Genomic DNA, 16,767 nt, shown 5'->3' with positions numbered 1-16,767 from the left:
GTGCTGTCTGCACCCACGGGGCTGCCTTGCTTGCAGCCTGGATGCTAGAACCCCCTGCCCCCCCCTATAAAGCAAGTGCCAGCGTCTTGCTTCTCTGCAGAGCAAGCCCAGCTCGTTAAAGATTATGAGAGGCGAAGGCTGAGCACAGCTCCTCTGCTGGCTCTGAGAACAGGCCAGGGAGGGGGGAAGAGAGGAAAGGGGCCCTGTGCAGGTGGGTGGCAGCCTGTAGGACGCTGCTTGGGCCCAGCGGGCACACGAGGGCTGACCAGCTTTCCCTCCCCTGTCTCCGGGGCAGGAACAGTTCCAGCAGCACCAGTGAACGCCTGCCCTCTGCACAGCTCAGACGGGGGCTCTGCTCGGGTCTCAGGAGGGGGACCCTCTTTCGGAGCGAGCTCAGAGATGCTTCTGCCCCTCACTCCCACCGAGACCCAGCCACACGCTGGCGGTAACCAGGCACCACACAACCCCAGGGGACCCTCCTCTCCCAGCCCGCTGGGTGCAGAGCTAGAGCGGGAGGAAAGGCAGTGGGATTCATTCTCCCCCTAGATGACTGGTTCGGGGGCACCACAGCCCATAGGTTCTATATGCACCTGCATCCTTCCCCCCGGCCCCTCCACCAGCAGGGCTCCACCACCCTAGGCAGGACCAGGCAGCAGGGTGAGCACAGCCCATAACCCAGCAGAGCCGCTCCCAGGGACCTGCCAACAAGAACCAGCCCGAGTCCTCTGTGTCAACATTCCTGGGCTCCAGCGCAGCCCATTAAGGAGACATTTCCTGCCAGTGCCGGGTGAGAGCAGAGGGAGGGCCCAGGGCCCAGCCAGGACGACAGCCCCTTCGGAGCCATCTGTCAGGATCAGAGCCCAGAACAATGCCCTGCGCCGGCTCACGGCCTCTCTCTGGAGAGACGCGTCCAACTGACCCTCAAACCGGCACTCGGCCAGCACCCCTCAGCCCTAAGTCACAGCACCCCGATAACCAGCCCTGGGCTCCCCCTCCTCAGCCCTGAGTCGCAGCACCCCGATAACCAGCCCTGGGCTCCCCCTCCTCAGCCCTGAGTCGCAGCACCCCGATAACCAGCCCTGGGCTCCCCCTCCTCAGCCCTGAGTCGCAGCACCCCAATAACCAGCCCTGGGCTCCCCCTCCTCAGCCCTGAGTCGCAGCACCCCGATAACCAGCCCTGGGCTCCTCCTCCTCAGCCCTGAGCTCCCCCCAGCCCTGGGCTCCCCCTCCTCAGCCCTGAGTCGCAGCATCCCAATAACCAGCCCTAGGCTCCCCTCTCCAGTTCTGAGTCCCAGCACCCCGATAACCAGCCCTGGGCTCCCCCTCCCAGCCCTGAGTCACAGCAACCTGATAACCAGCCCTGGGCTCCGCCTCCCAGCTCTGGCAGCACCCCCCAGCCCCTGAGTCCCAGCACCCTGATAACCAGCCCTGGGCTCCCCCCCCAGCCCTGAGTCACAGCACCCCAATAACCAGCCCTGGGCTCTCCCCCACAAGCCCTGAGTCACAGCACCCTGATAACCAGCCCTGGGCTCCCCCCCACCAGCACTGATTCACAGCACCCCGATAACCATCCCTGGGCTCCCTCTCACCAGGCTCTACCAGCACTCCCCAACCCTGAGTCACAGCACCCCGATAACCAGCCCTGGGCTCCCCCCTCCAGCCCTGAGTCACAGCACCCCGATAACCAGCCCTGGGCTCCCCCCTCCAGCCCTGAGTCACAGCACCCCGATAACCAGCCCTGGGCTCCCCCCTCCAGCCCTGAGTCACAGCACCCTGATAACCAGCCCTGCGCTCCTCCTCCTCAGCCCTGAGTCACAGCACCCCGATACCCAGCCCTGGGCTCCCCCTTCAGCCCTGAGTCACAGCATCCTGATAGCCAGTCCTGGGCTCCTCCCCCCACCCCTGAGTCACAGCACCCCGATCACCAGTCCTGGGCTCCCCCCAGCCCTGAGTCACAGCACCCCTATAACCAGCCCTGGGCTCTGCCCCAGGCTCTGCCAGCAACCCCCAGCCCTGAGTCACAGCACCCTGATAACCAGGCCTAGGCTCCCTCCCCGTGTCACAGCACCCTGATAGCCAGCCCTGGGCTTCCCTCTCCCCTCAGGCTCTGCCAGCACCCCTCAGCTCTGAATCACAGCACCCCGATAACCAGCCCTGGGCTCCCCCCCCAGCCCTGAGTCACAGCACCCTGATAACCAGCCCTGGGCTCCCCCCCAGCCCTGAGTCACAGCACCCTGATAACCAGCCCTGGGCTCCCCCCCAGCCCTGAGTCACAGCACCCTGATAACCAGCCCTGGGCTCCCGCCCCAGGCTCTGCCAGCACCCCTCAGCTCTGAATCACTGCACCCCGATAACCAGCCCTGGGCTTCCACACCCCGCCCCGCCGGCTCTGCCAGTACCCCCCAGCCCTGACCTGTGGCAGTTCACTATTATTCCAGGCTTTCCCAAAAGAACACATAAGAACGGCCACCCTGGGTCCACCCAGCCCAGTGTCTTCCGACAGTGGCCAGTGCCAGGTGCTTCAGATGGAGCCACGAGAACAAGGGATTTCCAATGCCTGCCACAGTGCCAGCGTCAGGGTCATCCAGAGCCACCATTCCCCACTTCCCAGAACCGCTTTGCCAGGACAGTCCTGGGCTTCGCCCAAGTGCCATTTGTGCAGCAGACATGCCCACCAGAGACCCAGCCAAGACGACGCCACAGCACATTGGGAAATGGGCACAGCTCCCTAACAGATAGGCTGCTAACTCAGCCTTGTTTACGTAAGAACAGCCACACTCACTCAGTGCCATGGCCCACCTAGCCCAGGGTCCTGTCTTCTGACTGCTCAGTGCCAGGTGCCCCAGAGGGAATGAACAGAGCAGGGCAATTTATCGAGAGATCCATCCCCCCTCTTACAGTACCAGCTTCTGGAAACCAGCGGCTTAGGGACACCCAAAGCAGGGGGTTGTGTCCTTGCCCATCCTGGCTAACAGCCATTGATGGATCTATCCTCCATGAATGTATCTAGTTTTTTAACTCTGTTATACTCCTGGCCTTCATCACATCCTCTGGCAAGGAGTTCCACAGGCTGACTGTGCGTTGTGAGAAGAAATACTTCCTTATGCTCGTTTTCAATCTGCTGCCTATTCATTTCATTGGGTGACCCCTGGGTCTTGTTATGTGAGGGGGTAAATAACACTTCCCTAGTCACTTTCTCCCCACCTGTCATGATTTTATAGATCTCAGTCATATCCCCCCTTAGTCGTCTCTTTTTTAAGCTGAACCGTCTGTCTTTTTTAATCTCTCCACATATGGAAGCTGTTCCATACCCCTAATAATTTTCACTGCCCTTCTCTCTACCTTTTCCAATTCTAATATATCGTTCTGAGATGAGTTGACCAGAAACACACACAGTATTCACGGTGTGGGCGGACCATGGATTTATAGAGAGGCATTAGGATATTTTCTGTCTTATTATCTATCCCTTTCCTAATGGTTCCTAACATTTAGCTAGCTTTTCTGACTGCTACTGCACATTCTGCAGATATTTTCAGATGACTCCAAGATCTTTCTTGAGTGGTAAGAGCTAATTAAGATTCCATCATTTTGAATGTATAGTTGAGATGATGTTTTCCAATGTGCATTACACTTTGCACCTAACCCTGAATTTCAGCTGCCATTCCGTTGCCCAGTCACCCAGTTTTGTGAGATCCTTCTGCAACTCTGCAGTGTCAGCTTTAGAACTATCTTATATACTTTTGTACTGCCTGCAAATTTTGCCACCTCACTGTTTACTCCTTTTTCCAGATCACTTATGAATATGTTGAACAGGACTGGCCCCAGCACAGACCCCTGGCGGCACCACTATTGACCTCTCTCCATTCTGAAAACTGACCGTTTATTCCTACCCTTTGTTTCCTGCCTTTTAACCAGCTGCTGATCCATGAGAGAACCTTCCCTCTTATCCCATGACAACTTGCTTTGCTTAAAAGCTTTTGATGAGGGACCTTGCCGAAGGCTCTCTGAAAAATTAAGTACACTATATCCACTGGATCCCTCCTGTCCATATGCTCATCAACCTCCTCAAGGATTCTAGTAGATTGGTGAGGCATGATTTCCCTTTACAAAAATCATGTTGACTCTTCCCCAACAAATGGTGTTCATCTACGCGTCTGACCATTCCATTCTTTACTGGTACAGGCCAGTAAGCCCTATGGCAGTAATTTCCAGGATCGCCTCTGAAGGCTTTTTAAAAAAATAGTTGTTATATTAGCTACCCTCCAGTACAGAAGCGGATTCAAGCAAGAGGTTATATAACAGAGTTATTAGTTCTGCAGTTTCACATTTGAGTTCCTCCAGAACTCTTGGGTGACACCATCTGGTCCTGTTGACTTATTCTTGTTTAATTTATCAATTTGTTTCAAAACCTCTTCAACTGACACCTCAATCTGGGACAGCTTCTCCGATTTGTCACTGAAAAAGAATGTTCAGGCACAGGGATCCCCCGCACATCCTCTCCAACAAAGACTGATGCAAAGAATTTGTTTAGCTTCTCAGCAACAGCCTTGTCATCCTTGAGTGCTGCTGTAGCATCTCGATCGTCCAGTGGCCCCACTTACATTTGGCAGGCTTCCAGCTTCTGAGGTACACCTCCACCCCGATATAACGCTGTCCTCGGGAGCCAAAAAATCTTACAGGTGAAACCGCATTATACTGAACTTGCTTTGATCTGCCGGAGCGCGCAGCCCCGCCCCCCCGAGCACTGCTTAACCGCGTTATATCCGAATTCGTGTTATATCGGGGTAGAGGTGTTCTTAAAAACTGTTTGCTGTTAATGTGTGTGTGTCCATAGCTAGTTGCTGTTCAAATTCTTTCTTGGCTTGCCTGCCTTATACTTTCACACTTGACTTGACAGAGTTTCTGCTCCTATTTTCCTTAGTAGGTCGGACTTCCAATTTTTAAAGGGTTCCTTTTTGCCTCTGACTGCCTCGCAGTTTAGCCATGGTAACTTTTTCGTCCTCTTACTATGTGTTTTATTTGGGATATACATTTAGTTTGAGCCTTTTAAATAGTCCATGTAGTTTGCAGCCATTTCACTCTTGTGACTGTTCCTTTTCATTTCCATTTAACTAGCTTCCTTAGTTGTGTCCGGTTCTCCTCTCTGAAGTTAAACGCTGCTGCGGGGTTACTACTTGGAGTTCAGCAACACCAGCGACCTGAATGCGGACTGGGACCCCACCGCGCTACTCTTACAGTGTGGAGACCAGCCAAGATACGCCTGCCCTGAGCTCCTTCTGGCTCGTGCCGACATCATATTGGGCCCTACCCCGTTAGCCTTGGCAAGGTCTGTTTGAAAAACACAACCTAGGAGAGCAGAAATGCCAAGGGACACTCATGCCACAGGTCTAGGCAGAAAGGACAGGTAATGCTGTTCACTGTTTGAAGAGACCAGTCACAGGATACAGCAGCTGGGCACAGCGGCTCAGCCTGAATCACACCTGCCGCAGAAGCAGTGTCACCACCGAGGCAGGAAATGAGAGAGGGAAAGGTACTGGGAGCAATGCGAACTCTGCCATAGACCAGGCCCCATTGGGGCCAGAACCAAAGACGTGTCCAGCCCCGAAGAGCTGGTGCAAACACAGCAATGCCAACCCTGGCTGCTCCAAGGACCTACGCTTGTTCACGTCTTTTCTACAGCAGTTATCGGTCCCACTGCCCTTCGCGACCTCAAGGCAGGGCAGTGCTGTAATCCGGAGTTTGCTGATGGGAAACTGCGCCACACAGAGGCCAAGTCCTGAGTTTTGACTGCTTACTGTATTTACAATACAAGGGCCACCATGACCCCAAGCTGCCCTGCGTTACTGAGAACCCTCAGGGGACTATGAGCAACACAACATTCAGAGCCCCACTGCTGAGTCACGCTGCTTGATTTCCCTTGGCATCCCCTCAGCTTGGGCAGCTGGCCCTTCCGCGGCCAGGGGCTTAGTGCCGGGGTGAGCATTTCAAACGGTGCAAGCACAGGTTTGGCCAGACTGCTTTCACTGTCACGGCGCTGGGGGAAGCTGTGTGTTCCTGGGTGGGCCCAGTTCAGGGGACTGTTTCTCTTTGCAACACACACTTAGGCAAGGATTTCTGTTCCCCGCTTCTTTTGGGCAAAGTAGCAAACCTAGCAAGGTCTGCACATCCGTGGCTGGGCCCTTACAGGGCTCATGATGGCAGTCCCTCCCTACCATGGCAACCCTGTGAACCACTACAGAGAAGAGAAGAAACGGAAGCTGTGCCATGCCAGGCCATCAGCCCCTCAGGAGAACCAGCCAGCCTCCGCGGGGCACTCCCCGCTCCTGGCAGGTGCCCACATGGCAAAGGGCTGTTTTGGGGAGGAACAGACACCTGTCCTGGCACCAGGGCCCTGCAGGTGCTGTGTCATCTTCCAGCCCAGGACGCATTTTCCAGCCCTTTAGGCCTAGAATGGCTGGGACCCCGCAGCCACACCATTCCCCTGCAGGTTGAGGCCAGGCCCAGGAGAACGTCAGCAGACTGGGGGTGACAACACAGAGGGGATTAGGATGAACTCCAGATTGTGCTCCTTCTCTGCTGCGGGGAGCTGGGTGTGGGAAGCTGACTGACAGGGGGCTGTGGCTCTCCCGCACCTGGCTCAGGATGGGCTGGCCAAGGCTTACTGGAGACAAGATGGAGGGAGCCAAGAGCCAGCCAGGGCGGGTGCCATACACACCTGCTCCCTGTACAGAGGGGTTTCCTCAGTGAGGGAAGCCGTCTGGGCTGCAACTGGAGAATCAGGAAGTGAGGGTGGCCACATGGCCAGAAGATGGCAACTTCCACAGAGGAACTCTAGCCTTACCTGCTCCTCACCCTATTGCTGCTATTTCAAACAACCAGAGGGGCCACAGGAAAGTCAGAAGCAAGCAAAGGGACCTCATAACCCCACCCCATGGGAGAGGGTCTCACCCTCCTGCAGCTCCAGGGAGCCAGAGGAGATTCTTCCCCTAGCCCCATGCCAAGCCTGGAAAGCTTCAACCCAAAGGAGAGTGAATAGACAGAGTTCATCTCTCACCAAAATGGACCACACCTATTCAGTGTCACTCTGTTACACCACCCAGGCCCTGATGCTAGGCTAGCCAGAGTCAGTCCAGTCAGGTTCCCGAAGCACTCCCCTCACTACGGCCTGCCAGCTCCTACAAGGCCCTTTGCAAACACTAGCCCCACACTCCCCCGTGGGGTGTTCTCCCTGCTTTACACAGAGGGGAAAGGAAGCCCGGGGTGGAAGTGACTTGCTCAGGCCACCAAGCGAGTCTGTGAGAGAAGGGATTAAAGGGCCTCTGCCATTTACCAAAGGAAAGTGAGGTTCTAGTCATTCCCATGTCCCTCGTGTGCCGCCTCCCCCTCCTGCATCCGGTTCCCGCTCTGGAAGAAGGCCTGGCTTTCAGCAGTGGCCATCCAAGGGAAAGGAGACTTCTCTGTAACGCAGATGGACTCGCTTTCCTATGAAATCCACGGCCTGACCATCACCCACCTCCACTGCGCCGAGGAACGCGTAATGGAAAAAACGGCTGTGGTAGGAAAACCTGACTGGAGAAGAGGAAAGAGAGAAGACAGACCAGTGTGGGGGCAGCTGGACGGAAAGGGGGCTTGGGGTAGACACCCCAGCCAGGGAGGGGAAGCTGCGGAGACGGGAACTCGACCCTTCCAGCCTAGGTGAGAGGGTGAAGCAGCAGTGGTGGCGGGGGCGTTCGGGAGCCGGGGACGTGAATGGTTTTCAAGATGCGGCTGGAATCAGGAAAGACACTTCTTCAAACAAAGAGGACTTGCTCTCGAGTTCATGAAACATGAGAAAGCGCCCCCTCTGCCAGAGAGCAGCCTGGGAGCTAGCCGAGGGACGGGGACGCTCAGGGAGCAGGGGCTCTGGCCAACCCTTCAGGCAGCTGTCAGTTCAGTAGCCAGTAGAAGCCATTAACAGTGCTTGGCTGGAGAGCAGAGCAAAGCCCAGCTCCCGAACGCTCAGACGTGCACTCGGCAGAGCTCTGCGCGCTCTAGAGTTACAGCCAAGCCCCGGGGGCGAGCGCAGGCACATAGGCCGCACGGCTACTGCAGCTACTGCGGGGGTTGGAACCCAGAGCGCACCGGCTCTCGCAGGCACGCAGCCATCCGGAGAAGCCAATTCAGCAGCACGGACCCTCCTCGACTCTCAGTCTGTGCAGAGAGGCGGCTGCGCTCAGAGGCCAGAGCTGGGGCTCATCGACACTGCAGACCAGGGGTTGAACATTGAGTGTGTCAGTTTGCCCTGAGGACCCTGCTCCAGCAGGGTGACATGTCCCGCAGCGCAGCCTGGCACCTGCCCTTCGAAGGAGTCACATGCTGAACTGCACTCCTGGACTTTCCCTGTCCCAGAGCAGCGGCCACTCGGGTGTTCCTGCCCGGCAGGCTGGTGTGCTGAAGAGCCACACTCGGCTGCTGTGCAGCGGCCTGCCACATAGACAGATGCCGAGGAAAATCCCTACAACTCTCCGCAGGGCATTTCCGAGCAGGGCAGGGCACAATGCTGCATGACTGCGAACCCACCAGGAACCGCTGGCTCCTGGGATTCCTCCTGCTCCCCACAGCTGTCCAGAGATCAGAGTCTGCTCCCAGAGCTGGGCAGGCGCTAACACCTCCGAGCACCCCGACTGCTGCCCAGGAGACAGGCGATGTGCCCCTGCTAACACAGACCCCTGCCCTGAGCCTGCTTCCACAAATGAACCCCCCAGACCTACAGGTGGGAATTCATCACAGCCCCCCAACCCCACTCGATGACAAGCCAACGGGCTGAGCTCTTCTCCTGCTAGACCTCCCCCACTAGCCCACTTCCACAAGAGGGGCCTGCCTGCACAGAGCCGCTCCTCCATGAGGCCAGGTGCCTATGCTGTGCTTGGACGAGCCCAGAGCCCTTCCTGTAGCAGAGCCCAGGGCTGCCGAATTCCCACCACGAGACTAGCGTGGCCAAGGAGCTGCTTTCCTTGCTGGTGAAATAAATCTTTCCCAATCTCTCTTCGTTACAGCTCAGTGAAGTAGCCAAGCTCCGTAACCTTATCCCCACTTCCCAGAAAAATAAAATACTCCATGCTGGGATTAAATGAAAACCAATGGCGCAGCAGCAGGAAAAGGAACAGGACAGAATGACGTGGGGTTTAAAAACAGCGACGAGCAGCGCCGGTGCCAAGGCATTCCTGAGCGTGGTGAGGAGCGAGCGAGCGCCCTCGCCTCTGCCGGCCATGGCCATACACACACGTGTACTGGGGCGGGCATCAGATCTCCGTCCCCAAGGGACTGCCTGGGGCAGGAATTACTGCAGCACGTTCGCATTCACCCTCCAGCCCCACCAGGCAGGGCGAGTGGGGCGAATGCTGGGACTGGCCGGGTCTCTCTCTCAGCCTCCAGGGGCAGAGCTCTTAGGACCGCTAGTGATGAGCAAGACCTTGGAGAGATTCTGGTCCAGGATTCTCCTTTCCTCCCTCCACGCCCTTTCCACACGAAATGTTCCAACCAGGGCAATACCAGAGCCTCTGTGCAGGCTGATGGGAGGCATAAGGGCTCTCCACAGTGTGCCCAGCTGTTCACCGTCACTCCTCGGTCTCTCTCTCAGCCATCCCTGCAGCCAGCTTTCTCCCTGGGCCTAGTAGCTCTCCCCAGTTCAGTGCTCTCTGTCCTGGCTACTCCCTTCTCCCAGCTCACTAGCGACACTCATGAAGATCAGACCTAACACGGATCCACACACCCCTCAACCCAACAGGGCAAGTTACCCACGGGCCAATTTCCAAACCACATGACAGTGGCAGCAAAGCCAGTTTGCATCCTGAGAAAGACTGCAGCAAAACCTTCAGCGGCAGCCAAGGCACAGAGAATCCTGGCCCTACGGGAGAAGTGGCTTCCCCTCGGACTGGGCAGAACTGCCTAAGCCCATGGGCTAGCTCGAGACAGAACATTATTACAACAGCATCTCAACTGAGAGCAGGGCCCATTTGTGCCAGGTGCTGTGCCCAGGTCCCGAGAGCCCCCTCCCAACGAGCGGAGGCCAAAGAGATGATAGCCCAGTGGGAAAAAGGGTCAGCCCCATGCCACTGAGAAATGGCAGGATTAAGGGCTTGTCTTCCACTGATGAGCTAGGGCTTAGCTACACTTAAAAAGCTGCAATAGCAGGGCTGTACTTCAGCGTAGACACGACCTCCAGCGACGGGAAGAGTTCTCCCCATGGCCTGGCTAATCCGCCTCCCCAAGAGGCAGCAGGTGGAATCCTTCCATTGACCTGGCACTGGCCACACAGGGACGCAGGTCGGCTTAACTATGCTGCTCAGGGGCTTGGCCCCTGGATTGAGCTAGTTTGACAGTGTAGACCAGGCTTTAGTCCAGGGATTACTGCCCTCAGGCCAGCCGAGCCGGAGCGGCCACACTTCAGTTACCCAAAGCTACGTGGGCAGCGGATTACCTGAGGGTGAGTCACTGTAACTGGAGATGTTGCATCCCCACTGCATTAGAGCCAGCCATGGGCCCAGCCCGCTAGCTGCAGCTTAAAGCACCACTTTGCCTGAGCTAGATGGGGGGCGGGGAGGGGGACTGGAACTTGCATAAGGTCACATGGAGGACCCCACGCCCCAGTCCCACTCTGCTTGGTGATCAGTTCTTAGCGCTGGAACATGCTTTCACTCCTCTGGCTGCCAGAGCTCAGGTCTGGCCCATGCAGGGCATCTGTATTTCCTTCCCCGAGAACCGATGGGGATTTGGAAATCAATCACACTGCTTCACTAAGTGGATTTTTAGCCCCAAACCAGCCATCCATCCATTAGGGCTGTGCAGTGCCCAGCACAGACTGGCACAACTCTGTATTCCAGATGGGACAGTGCTTATTTCCAACAAGCCTCCCACTGCTGCTTACTACCTACAGGAGCGTCACCTTCTGGGTAGTCTGAGCATCCCACGGTTGTTCCTTCCGCACGCAGCAGGGAGAGAACTTTGCTCACCAGCTAGCAAGAGCCAGGATGACGTCAGTACCCGTTTCCCTTTTCTCCTCCCCCCTCCCCAGACTTCCCAGGTGAAATCCTGGCCCCACTGAAATGGATGGGGTCAAGCCCTCCCCCACCCCTAGTCACTTCTCAGGTAACTGTCAGTGCTTCCCTAGCTCCCAGCTCTGTCACCAGCTCCTCTCTGTATTCCTCTCACTGCCACGGTTTATAAATGTTTAGCTGGTGCTCAAGCTTTTCACTCTCCCTGCTAAAGAGCCTGTTGAAGAGGAGCTCCCTGTCTCAGCTGGGCCCAAGGAGTCTATTTCACACCCCTCCTTCACCCGCAGGGCCCGAGCTCTCCAAGCCCCCGGCCACACCAACCTTTATTCTAGTAAGCAAAGAGACGCAGAGGAAGTGGCGCCTGACTTGCTCCCCTTTCCCCCGCAGCCCTGCCTGGCTGGAGCTGGCCAGGAAGAGGAGACGGCTGTCCTAGCTCCGCTTTGGGAGACACCCAGCTGACCACATCCAGAGATGGGCACAACTGCAGGCTCCACAGGGAGCTGAGCAAGCCAGCCCTGAAACACCACTGCGCTGGGAGCCTTCAATGCACACACCCAGTCCGCCCAGGGGCCGAGCACAGTCATGGCACACACCGGACTTCTCCCAGGCAGCCCCTGGCTGCACTCAGAGCTGGGGCTACGGGTCAGATCGCAGCGCATCAGTTCCTTCCCTGCAGCATCAAGTCTCCTCCCTCCCCACCAGAGCGAGGGCGTCCGTGCACCAGCCTGAGATCAGCTGCCAGGGTAGAAAACGTCCCTGTCCAGCTTTCCCAGCGGATCTCCCGTGGCTTTCCCAAGAGCAGCCACCAAGAGCCTTGGATTCAACGGCCAGCCAACACCTCGCCTGAGCTACAGCTTGGTGCAGACATCGCAGGGCTGGGTTATCAGCCCTGCAGCTGGCTTTACAGAGCCACTTCGGGTCCCACATCTGACCAAAGCAGCCTCCTGCCTCCCCCAGCTCTTCCTCTCCCCCCTGAAACGGAACCCAGGCTAATGAGATAGGATGCTGGAACCAGGGCCAGCAATTCACGGGGAGAGGCCCCTCCTCGCAGGTTCATCCCGAACACAGTGCAGTGCCCCCGATCTGCTAAGCCAGCCTCTGTGCTCAGAACAGCCCCTGAGCCTGGGGAAGGTCCCTTCAGGCCACCACCTACAGCAGGGGGCTCCCATGACTTTCTGAGCCCCTCTGGAGGGGCCACGTCGAGGCTAGCGGTGGCTGCCTGGAGGCTAGGGCAGGCTCGGAGCAGAGACCCAGCATTCCTTTAGAAGGGAAGGTCACGGGCTGGATCTCTGGCTTCCCAGGCCAGCGCTCTGCCCATGATGTTAGGGAAGCCGCTCCAGGCACTCCAAGCAGGGGGAGTGCTCCACACTTCCCTGAGGCCCCTTGTGTCCTGGAAAGCTGGTGAAGAGGCTGGCATGCACCTTCACCTGTACCGTGGCGGGTACCGGAGCCATTGCAGGGGGAGCTGTGTCGGCCACAGGGACTATGAGTGATCCCTGCCCTGCCCGGGGGCTGGGGGAACGTTCAGACTGTTCTCAGATCCTGTGCCAGGCCTAAAGCCGTGCAATGGTTACACTGCTCTGAAGCGCCCTTTGGGTGCACTGCAACCCGGGAACGACATGCAATACCTTGGCCTCACTGGGCTGCTAAAGGGGAATACAGACCAGACGTTAGGTGTCGTGGGAGAGCCACCCACATTTCGTTATTGATATAAACTGGGACCATATAGAACATGGTTGCAACCAAGGTCCTGTAGTGGCATCAAATCTTATGTAAAGGGGGTCATATAAGGTGTCTAACACCAGGTTATGGGTTGCTGGTTATGATTATGCTGTCTGTATGTCTGTATCATTTTGTAGTTGAAGTCATGAGTATTGGCTCTATCCTGACTGTATTTCAAACTTGTGCTGTGCTTCTGGGTGACACCCCAGAAGAGTTGGTGTTAGCTCTGCCTAGCCGGCTTGATGGCCCATTAAGGACCATCAGCTACACAACTGACCCATTGAGAGGAGGCAGATACGCCTTGTAACTCACCAAAGTGCAGGAACTGGCCCATGTGACTGCAAACTCCATTTTGCTGTAACTGTCCACAGTAAGAACAAAGAAGTGTTCTTACACCTGGAAGAGCCTATATAAGGCTGATGCCTCATCTCCATCTTGTCTTCCATTCTGCTTCTTACCTCTGGAGGGACTTTGCTACAAACTGAAGCTCTGAACGAAGGACTGAATGACCCATCCCAGTGGGGGATGTTCTCCAGAGACTTGATTTAAACCTGCAGTTTACTCCATCACTGCTACAAGCCTGAACTAAGAATTTGGCCATTACTGTATGTAATTGATTCCATTTAACCAATTCTAGCTCTCACCTCTACCTTTTCCCCTTTATGAATAAACCTTTAGATTTTAGATTCTAAAGGATTGGCAACAGCATGATTTGTGAGTAAGATCTGATGTGTATATTGACCTGGGTCTGGGGTTTGATTCTTTGGAATCGAGAGAACCGTTTTCTTTCATTGGGGTGTTGGTTTTCATAACCATTCATCCCCAGGACGAGTGGGACTGGTGGTGACACTGGGAGACTGGAGTGTCTAAGGAAATTGCTTGTGACACTTGTGGGTAGCCAGTGGGGTAAAACCAAAGTCCTTTTTGTCTGGCTGGTTTGGTTTGCCTTAGAGGTGGAAAAACCCCAGCCTTGGGCTGTGACTGCCCTGTTTGAGCAATTGGTCCTGAATTGGCACTCTCAGTTGGGTCCCGCCAGAACCACATCGTCACAGCGCCGTCTCCATTCACAGAGCTGCAGGCCCCAGGGCCTCGGCAATCAGCAACGCTTTATCCAGCACGGGTGCAGCCTTTGGACCGCTGGCCAACAAGAGCTCTGGCTGGATAAAGCCTGGGCAACCTGCAGGACTGGGGAGGAGAACATGGGGCTAGTTCTTCAATAAAAACCCTGCGCCTTCTCCTTTCAGCAGGCATGATGCCAGCGAGTTTCCAGCAGCAAGAAGGGATCTCAGCAGGTTTGTTTGGGAGGCGTCTATTTGCTTCAAAAGGGACGAGCTGAAAACTGAGCCCGAGCAGAGCACGCAGACCTAGCACACAGAGGGGGAAATAAATGGAAAAAAGTTTCCGCTCCTCAGCTGAAGTTGTTGTGGGTTTTTCTCTCTCTCTCTCTTTTTGGGTCAGAGACCTGATTGTTTCAATGTATTTCACTGATGTAATTCCTTCCAGAGTAAGAAACTCTTTCCTGTGCGAACACTTTAAATATCAAGTCTGGGGCAGCCAGAAAATAGAGTCATCGAGTTCCTCTTTTTTATGATTGTATCAGCACCAGTTAATTGGTTTCTTTTCCCTGCGCCACACAGCAGCCTCATGCTCTGCTCCGGGCAGCTCTCTGCGGAGCAAGCCTGAAGCAGAAGGGTTACTGCACTTTCTCCCAGTGCCAACAGGTGGCACAGAGCCAGCCTGAGTTTCCACTTGGAAATGCCAGCCTGGCCCAGCCAGAACCCAGCTGGCATGGAGTGCAGGAGGAGGTATTTTTGCGGCACTGACCTATCCCGGGGCGGCAGCGTGCAGAACAAGTCTGACTCCAGGCTATCAAATCCCTGCAGCTCCAACACCCCGATTGCCCCCGCCCCTGAAACACAGGCATGGCACAGAGAGAAACTTTCCACTCTGGCTGCAGGAGTTGGAGGTCAAGCCTTCCTCAGACACTTGCTGCTGCTGAGACTGCCCCACTCAGGCGAGCACCAGGCACTTTATCATCCTCCCAAGGGCCAGAATCCAGTCCAAGACCTGCTGCCCTGGGGAACACCTCGGTGCCAGACCCCCACCCCCAACCCCTTAATAGGGAGCAACGAGATAAGGGACAGAGCTCAGATCCCTCGCTCTCCATCCGGCGGGGACAAGCCAGGGTGTGCATAAGGCTGGAAAGCGTAGCAGCTGGGCTGGGAGGAGTCATCGGGGGGGTCCTTTGCACAAGCCCAGGCTTTTCTCCCCCCCAAGAAAGCGATACAGCACCTCAAGCCAAGACCCCGGGAGAGGAGGCGGCTGAATGCTCAGCAGCACATGGAGAGGTTCACCGTATGGCTGACTCTGCCGTCCCCAACAAGCCAGTTGGGTGCAGCGCTTCCTGCAAAGGCAAAGTGGGAACCAGCAACCTCCAGAGAGACCATGGACCCACCCCCAGCGCCCTCAGCAGGGGGACTGAGCTCAGGCCTCACAACCAAAGACAGAGGAGAGGACGAACTGCCGTGCTGAATCGGACCGTGAGAGGGGATGCATACCCCACAGGGGCAGACCATGCACTTGGCTCCGGAACGCTCCCAGCCAGGGAGATGGCGCCACGGCTGAACGAGACGGTCACCATGGCGGTGACAAGGACTGAACGCCCATGCCACGCAGCCCGTGGGTCGGCATGTGGGGGAGGCAGGCCCTGACGCCCCAGTCCTGGTATAGGCAAGCACTCCCTGGCCTTCAGGCTCTGCGTTCTGCTAATTATGGCCTCTCGGCTGCCTTCCCCACACCCCTCTGTGGCCATTGTGTGGGGCTAAGCGCCAGCAGCCCTCCAATGAGCTGTGCTAAGTGTTTAATACAGTCTGGAAGTGGGAAGCCCCAGGCAGCTGCTGCAGCTAGCCGGTCAGGAAGCACGCACACACACACACCCGCAGTGATGAGTTTAAGAAGCTGTCTGCCAGCAGCACATTCTGAAGGGTTTTTTCCCCCCTCTCTTGGCTAATCAGCTACTGAAAGAAGAGCTCCCTCAGCCCAGCCAACCACGGCACCCCCTCAGCCCGGGTCAGCTGCGCTGCGGAGGAGGGAAGTGAGCTTGGAACGGCCGGCGGCTCACTGAGGAGCACTCAACGCGCCTTCATTCATTATCCACTGACAGATGGAATAGTCATTGCGGGAGGAAACAGAACCAAACAAAAGCCCCAAACTGCTTCCTCCCAGCGAGGCCTGACAGCCCCTGCAGCCATTCATCTCGGCCCGGCGGAGAGGAAGACACACTTGGACGGGACGACAAGTGTTGAAGTGGCTGCGGGGCCTGGGGGTGGGGAACGGCCTCCGCACAGGGAGCTGCCTTAATCACCAACCCACCCAGGGAAATGCTGACACATCCTGCGCTTTCATGTTCTTCTCCGCGTGGGACCCGAGCACTGACAGCCAAGAGCGGGTGCGAAGGGAGAGGGCCCCGCGTGCGATGCTGAGCTCCCGTGGCCGAGTGCGCCTGGCCAGGAAACCAATTATTTTGTTGTGTCTCTTCTCAGAGCACACGGTGGAGTGTGATTTGGGCGCCTGGCCAGCCCAGGCGCTGACGCCTGCCAAGCGAGCGGGAGCTCAGGGAGAGGAAATTTAGTCTGTGCTAAGCACGGGGGCACAGTGGGTCGGTGCTCTGATTCTTTATTAAAGAGCTGCAAAACCCAGGCACCCCCAGAGCCAGCGCGAGCAGCACAGAGCCAGCCAGCCCAACGGCTCCCTGAGGCACAGCCCACGTCCAGGCGGCGTCACCACGCAGGGCCCCGCTTCCCAAGTGTCACCTCACCACTGGAGGCACCAGGGGCTGGTACAGGTGACAAGGGACCAGCTCTGTGCTATGCACAGAACACCCCTCAGCAGGTCACTGGCTAGGCACCAAAACCCAACAAAGGTGCTCCCAGGGGGCAGCCCACTCGGCACGAGCCGAGGGCAGCCTGGCGTCTCTGCAGTCATAGTCCTGTTTATCAGATACGGCCCAGGA

General features: G+C 56.7%; 1 protein-coding gene and 1 long non-coding RNA gene across 2 annotated transcripts in view; both read right to left on the bottom strand.

The window, feature by feature from the left end:
* Positions 1 to 16,767, bottom strand: part of BOP1 (BOP1 ribosomal biogenesis factor) — a 98,880-nt gene that overhangs the window by 50,859 nt on the left and 31,254 nt on the right. The window lies entirely within an intron of this gene.
* Positions 758 to 2,296, bottom strand: LOC127044513 (uncharacterized). Its single transcript, XR_007772517.1, has 3 exons — positions 2,006 to 2,296; positions 1,606 to 1,750; positions 758 to 1,188 (listed from the first exon to the last, which is right to left on the bottom strand). It is a non-coding gene; the product is annotated as an uncharacterized LOC127044513 (long non-coding RNA).

Source organism: Gopherus flavomarginatus, chromosome 2, assembly GCF_025201925.1.
Source record: "Gopherus flavomarginatus isolate rGopFla2 chromosome 2, rGopFla2.mat.asm, whole genome shotgun sequence".
Lineage (NCBI taxonomy): Eukaryota > Metazoa > Chordata > Testudines > Testudinidae > Gopherus > Gopherus flavomarginatus.
This window is presented reverse-complemented; position numbering and strand designations above follow the sequence as displayed.